This window comes from Myotis lucifugus, unplaced genomic scaffold (genome assembly GCF_000147115.1).
Source record: "Myotis lucifugus unplaced genomic scaffold, Myoluc2.0 scaffold_343, whole genome shotgun sequence".
In the NCBI taxonomy this organism is placed as follows: Eukaryota; Metazoa; Chordata; class Mammalia; order Chiroptera; family Vespertilionidae; genus Myotis; species Myotis lucifugus.
In genome coordinates, this window is record NW_005871391.1 from 681,922 (window position 1) to 689,181 (window position 7,260).

A 7,260-nucleotide genomic window follows, 5' to 3' on the forward strand; every position below is an offset into this window, starting at 1 on the left:
AGAAGCTTCGGATCATAAGACAGGCAGAGCTGGCTTGAGTGACACTCTAGATAAATACTCCCAAACAGTCAAAAACCCCATGGAGGCTGAAGGACTGAAATTTTGACACATGTAAAAGCTGTGAGTTCACAAAAAGATTGATGCATAGCCTTCTGGGACAAAGGGAATACAATAGAGGGCGCTGACACACCAACAGTATGCTGAGGGAGCCCCTCCTCCCAATGGAAAGCTGGATATATGTGGGCTTGCTCCAGAGGAAACCAACTCGGAAGCCCCTGAGAGAGGTGTACTTGGGGAGGGGTACTCGGGTTACTAAACAAGAAAAAATAGGTCCCAGCAGGGGCAGGTCACTTTTTTTTGTCCCATCAGTTCTTAACTTTTGTGAAGAGTTACAGAATAGAGTCAGTCTTTCTAGGATGTTTTCTTCTGTCACTAGCTGGAGCCTCTCCCAGTGTCCTGGGCAGTGGATTCAGGGACAATCTCCTTGCCTGGAGGTGGGACTTCATGCTGCAGATGGTTCTGAGCCGCTGGCAGAGAGGATGATTTACACAATGAAGTCACTGGAAACCACTGCTTAAGTCCAGCCCCTGGCCTCTTTTCTGCTCTGTAGTCCAGAACATCTCTTTAAAAGCCAGAAAATCGGTAAACATGAGCAGCGTGTCAAAATGTCAGCAGCCACGTCATCTGAATGGTGCTGTAAGGTTGTGAAAGCACCATGTTAAACCCCAAGTCCACTCCAGCAGCTGTTCTTCAATATATTTTTCTACAAATAAATCCATTTGTTAAAAATAGGTGTGTGGGGAGCACCAAGACGTAGCCTGCCAGTCTCTCTCCCCAGATAGTGTTCCTGCAGGTTCCCAAATGTCTCTATGGTCCAAGCTTGAAGTGTTAATGACAAAGAATGAAAACAGTAGCCATGCCTTTATGAAAAGATGGCAGGGAATGAGTTATGTAATGACAAGAGTTATAGTTCAGAAGAGACAAGAGTACTTCTGTTAACAGGAAAGCCAAACCCTGCTGGAGTACTAGGTGCAGTAAACAAGCCTTTATCAGTAACGGGAAGGAAGCCATGTGTTAGAAGCACTGGAGCAGATACCTGAAGAAATGTTAATGTAAATTCAGAGCTGAGCCCTTCAACTGGAAATCCATCAAGTGAACAGAGTTCAGAGGCAGCAGAAACTGGACTTAGTGAAAATGGAGAGAACCCTGTGGAAATTATTGCTGTCACACCTGTAAAGAACATTGACCCAGGCCCTAGCCGGTTTGGCTCAGTGGATAGAGCATCAGCCATCAGACCAAAGGGTCCCAGGCTTGATTCCGGCCAAGGGCACATGCCCAGATTGTGGGCTCAATCCCCAGTGGGGGGCATGTAGGAGGCAGCCAATCGATGGTTCTCTCTCATCATTGATGTTTCTATCTCTTTATCCTTCTCCCTTCCTCTCTGAAATCAATAAAAATATATATTTTTAAAAGAATATTGACCCAATACAGAATGAGATTAATTCTGATCAGGCTGCTCAGGGCAATATCAGCAGTGACCAGGGAAAGAACAGTAACAGCAACTGGTGCAGAAAATATCTAACAAAAGACAGAGGAGAAAGTAGGTGAATCAGGACCACCTGCCCCTGCAAAGCCCAGGAGAGGACATCGACCTGAATCGAAAGCCTAGGATAATACAACCAAAAATAACAACATAAGTGAACCTCTTAGCAAGGGAAGAAAGAGAGCCATAGGCAGACAGAAAAACCCTGGGGGTTGGAAGGGGTATGCCAAAAGACCCAACTTCAAGATGCAGCCAAAAAGATAGCACCAGCCCGGTGGGCGTGGCTCAGTGGTTGAGCATCAACCCATGAACCAGGAGGACGCTGTTCAATTCCCAGTCAGGGCACATGCCTGGGTTGTGGGCTCCATCCCCAGTAAGGGATGTGCAGGAGGCAGCCGATCAATGATTCTCTCTCATCATTGATGTTTCTCTCTCTCTCTCCCTTTCCCTTCCTCTCTCTGAAATAAAAAAATATTTTACAAAAAAAAGAAAGAAAAGACAGCACCAATAGAGACAAATTGACTTACAATGGTAACAAGAAAACTCATTTGCAAAGGAGAAAATAAAGGCTAAACAGAAACTGGCTCCAGCTTCTGCAAAAACTTGAATTGAAAATGTCCCTGAACAGAAAATGAAGTTGACTTTAGAACACAAACTTTCTGCCTTGAAAACTGAAAGAAACTGTCACTTCCTTTCCACTGATCGCAAGTCCTTTGATGGAAATGTACAGCAGGCCTCTTCAGAGAGACACTAAAGCAACTCCTACCTCCCCCAAAGCTTTTCTTACAAAAGGTTAATAATTAACAAATTGCATAACACTTGGTTCCAGTTCCTGCATAGCTGGAGCTTAAAGGCGTAATACACCACTAATTTTCATGCTTCCGTTTTTAAAGAAAGTAACAGAATGTCCTTCACTGACGCTGAAAATTCATCAGTGGAATTGCCATGTTACACAAGAAAAGAATGGAAGTCTACTGAATTAATTTTTTAGAGGAAAAGAGAACAGATTAAATATTTGTTTTTCCTTTTGGAAACTTTTATGTATAACTAGAAAAGTGCAACTGGTAGGGTCCCTAGTGGCTGCCAGCTGCTGGCCGAGTACTCCCTCCCTTCACCTGGCCGCCTGCTGCCTCTGCCGCCACCACCAATGGCCAGGGCCTCCCTCCCTTCCCCCAGCTGCCCCTGCCCCTGGTCAAACTCCCGGACAACTTCTGGTCGAGGAGACAATTTGCATACTACACTTTTATTATATAGGATTCTTTCTGCCTGCCTGCTTTTCTGCAAAACTGCAATATACAGATTGCAGTTCCCTGCTATGAAAAGTGATGTGGCAATTTTATAAATTTTGCTTTCTGACTTTTATCAAAGTGAGAAAATATTTAAAATTATTATTGATTTTATATCACTTCATATTTTGATTTCTGCTCCATTTTAGTTTAATATAATTTGCAATAAATGTACATATTGTTGCTTCATAAAGCATTTAACTTTAAAATGGTTTTTACTCCTGTGATTATGTTGGAATATCTGGAATTTTAAAGGAGTAAAGACTGTCCAACATTTGGTTTCATGAAGTTTGTCACCATGTTTTTATTATTAATGTAAAAAAAGTCAACATTTTAAAATAGTTGGACTTTGGCAACTTTGTGAAAAACGTTGGAGATGTTTAAGGTTGCTATTAACTTTCAGCATTGTGCTTTTAGGACGTAAGATTTTTGCTTTGGTTTGCCAGTCTGGGCTCAGTTTTTATGTTTATCCTAGAAGACAACTGTTGCATCAATATACTGTTGCTTGGCATCGTTCAGCATAGGTAACATATGCACCTTTGTGTACACATAATCATATCTAAGTTTTCTGCATAAATAAATGCTTCTAGATGAAAAAATAAGTGTGTAGGTGAGTATTCTCTTCTGTGTATTCAAACTCCTGGTAGTACTTCTCCATGAGATTTCTTTGTAATAACTGAAACTCAAGAGTCCAGGATAATATCTTCTAAACATCCAACCACAGCTTCAAATGCTGCCTCAGAAGCAGTGAGAGACACCAAGCTCTCCTCCTGGAGGGTGTCCATCTTTGCCTCCACGTCCACCCCCCAGCAGGGAAGCAGGCCCTTCTGCCTCCTGCCCTGCCCGAGACCCAGGCCCAAATTCCTTTCTGCTTTGCAGTGCCCCCACCACCAGGGGAGGCCTAACCACCAAGTCCACGGTCAGCTCACAGTCCAGCGTCCAGCAGAGTCAGTGCCTGCTGGAGGCCACAAGCCCCGGCCTTGAGCTCCCCAGCTGCAGCTCTTCCGGGAGTTTTATGGTTTAATTTTATGGTTTTAATCCATTTTGAGTTTAATTTTTTCCTATAGTGTAAGAAAGTATTCTAGCTTTATTTTTTGCATGTACCTGTCCAGTTTTTCCAGCACTGTTTATTAAAGAGACTGGCTTTATCGGTTGTATATTCTTGCCTCCTTTGTGGTGGATTAATTGTGGTAGATACGGCATGGGTTTTCTTCTGGGCTCTGTATTCTACTTCATTGACTTATGTATCTGTTTTTATGCCAGTACCATGCTCTTTTTTTTTTAAAGATAAAATAAGTTTTTATTTATAGTCTTGTAGTAAAGGGGGAAGTCATAAGTTACAAGACAATTCTTCAGCAGTATGTGTAACTGTAGAGCGCACCTGGGAAGGCACAGGAGCATTTCTTTAATTATTGTCAGCTAAATCCAGTGGCATAGGCAGAACCACGTCCTGGAAACACGCCTTGCCAGAGGCAGGAGTGTTGTCAGCTTGACCTTCAGCCCAGGTGCCAGGGAGTGGGTTTTGTTATCTAAATCCAGCCAAGCACCAGGAATGAATACAACTCGAGCCCATCCAAGAATGCACATAATCTTTGTCTTGACCTTTAGTAAAACTTCCTGGTATTTTGCTGTATAAAATAAACACGCTGTATTGGCTCTAGGTCCCTGTCTCTCCATCAGAGGACAGTGGTCCCACCCGGCCCCAGCTTTTTCCTTCCATCTCTGAGTTTGTCTCTTTCTTTCATTTTCTCAATCCCCAGCAGCCCCTACTCAGGAACCAGACCACTCTCTAGCAACACTGGACTCAGAAAAGAGAGAAATATTTACATATAACATACTTTCTATTTCCATGTTATGGAATCAAACACAGACTGAGACTACAGAGTATAAACTAGAAATCAGCAAATGTAGGGAATGGAGTAGAAAAAAGACAAAAGAAATTAGCACTAAACACACAAAACCCTTCACTGGATCTGCTGACCACAGTAAAAACCAGGGCCGGATCTCCCAATGGGGACAGGTTCTAGAACAGTCGGAAAGGGAGTGGGTGGAGGGTGGGAAGGGGCTGCACTGGAGTGCAGGTTTCATAAATTGCTCTTGGTATTTATACAATAGCAGTTGGCTCAGAACTTAATTGAATTGTAGGACACTCAGCTGGTGTTACAGAATTGCTTGGTGTGTGGAAAACCTACACATCTGGTGTCAAAAATGTTGTGAGTGTGGTAGTAGTGTGAGAATAAGAGAAACATTGGATTGTTTTTCTTACACAAAAAGATTACTGGCCCAGCTGGCATGGCTCAGTGGTTGAGCGTCAACCTATGAACCAGGAGGTCACAGTTCGATTCCCAGTCAGGTTGCAGGCTCAGTCCACAGTGTGGGGCGTGCAGGAGGCAGCCAATCAATAATTCTCTCTCATCATTGATATTTCTATCTCTCTCTCCCTCTCCCTTCCTCTCTGAAATCAATAAAGATATATTTTTTTAAAAAACAAAAAAGGTTACTGTGCTTCACCAGAAGAAGTGGGCCACCAGCATTTTTCATCTCCAACTTCAAGCTGAAGAGGCTAAATTCCTGGTGAGTGTGTCTGAGAGGTCAGGAACCCCCTTTCTCAACAACAGGATAATGGCTCCATCTCAGGTGCAGCAGGTCAAGAATATTGGGGTCCTGATCACTGGTTCCCCAGCTCACCGGTAGGGCAGAGGTCCCATACTAGGAAAGGAACCTGAGAAGACCAGAAGCTACCACACCGACTCAGCTCCCTGAACAGGGGGTTCACAGATATTGCCCAGAGGGAGAGGCTTCCAATAAGAAAAGAGAGGGTTTTTTTGTTTTTTCCTTTTTGTTAGAGAGTGGAAGGGAGAGGGAGAGACAGAGAGAAACATAGATGTACGAGGGACACATCAATTGGTTGCCTCCCGCACACACCCTGACCAAGGTTGAGATCGAACCTGCAACCACGGTACGTGCCCTTGACTGGACTTGAACCAGGGACCCGTCAGTCCACAGGCCGGCGCTCTATCCACTGAGCCAAACCTGCTAAGGCAAGGAAAGAGAGTTTTGAAATTCTCTCCAAAGAAACTGACTTTCCTTGAAATAGAGTATGAAGTTCAAGTTCCAGTTCAATAGCTCCTCTTAATTAAAAGCAACTAACTAAACTGCAGGCTAGCTAGTTCGCCTGAGAAAACCAGTAGAAGAGACAGTTAAGAGCCCACCTTCTCAAAAACTGTCCTCAAACACTACCCTTGACTGAACTTAATTGGATCAGACTATGAACAATGTATGTCCCAGGGCACTGTCGAAAATAATACAGTAATTAGCCAGTAATTAGTGCAGCCTGGTATTACACATATGGGTGTAATGCCAAATGAAGCAGACAGCTTAACAGAGATCAGGGCAAAGACAGTCAAAAAAAGCCCTGCTAAAAACATGGTCACCCCTGGGTGAATGTGGAGGTGCCCGCAATGCACCCTCAAGGAATGTCATCAGAGGCTCCTCACTGCAGGGGGGATAGGTTCCACTCAAATAAACTCCTGAGACCACAAAACAAACAAGAAAACAACAACAAAGACAAGTCAGGAAGCCTCTTCCATCATGTGAGGACACATTGAGAAAGCGGCCATCTGTGAGCAGGCTCTCACCGGACATCAAATCTTCTGACACCTTAATCTTGGAGTTCCTGTCCTCCAGGACTGTGAGAAATAAATGTCTGTTGAGCCCAGCTGGCGTGGCTCAGTGGTTGAGCGTTGACCTATGAATCAGGAGATCATGGTTTGATTCCCAGTCAGGGCACATGCCCAGGTTGTGGGCTCAATTCCCGGTGTGGGGTGTGTGGGAGACAGCCAATCAATGATTCTCTCTCATCATTGATATTTCTGTCTCCCTCTCCCTCTCCCTTCCTCTCTGAAATCAATAAAAATATATTTTAGAAAGAAAGGAGAAAGAAAGAAAGAAAGAAAGAAAGAAAGAAAGAAAGAAAGAAAGAAAGAAAGAGTGATTCCTCTCACACCTGCTAGAAAGGTTAACATGAAAACACTGGAAAATGCCAGGCCTATGCATATCGTGTGCTCCCTATGACTAGCATCCCCTGTGCTCCCTATGACTAGCATCTCATTGCCAAGAAGAGACCCAAGAGAAAGGTGGACAGAGGTTTACCTAATAGCACTATTCTTTTTTTTTCTTTTCTTTATTGATTAAGTTATTACATATGTGTCCTTGTCCCCACATTACCCCATCCCACCCACTCATGCCCTCACCCCCCTGTTGTCTGTGTCCATTGGTTAGGCCTATATGCATGCATATAAGTCCTTTGGTTAATCTCTCCCACTTACCCCCACCTTCCCCTACCTTCCCTCTGAGGTTTGATGGTCTGATTGCACTATTCTTTTTTAAATTCTTTATTATTGAAAGTATTACATATGTCCCCTTTTCTCC

At 43.7% G+C, this 7,260-nt stretch overlaps 2 pseudogenes; one reads left to right on the forward strand and one right to left on the reverse strand.

Annotated features, from left to right (window-relative positions):
• Positions 1–432: 432 nt before the first annotated feature.
• LOC102421013 lies at positions 433–3,614 on the reverse strand (annotated as a pseudogene).
• Positions 3,615–5,451: 1,837 nt separating this feature from the next.
• Positions 5,452–7,260, forward strand: part of LOC102421311 — a 5,450-nt pseudogene continuing 3,641 nt past the window's right edge.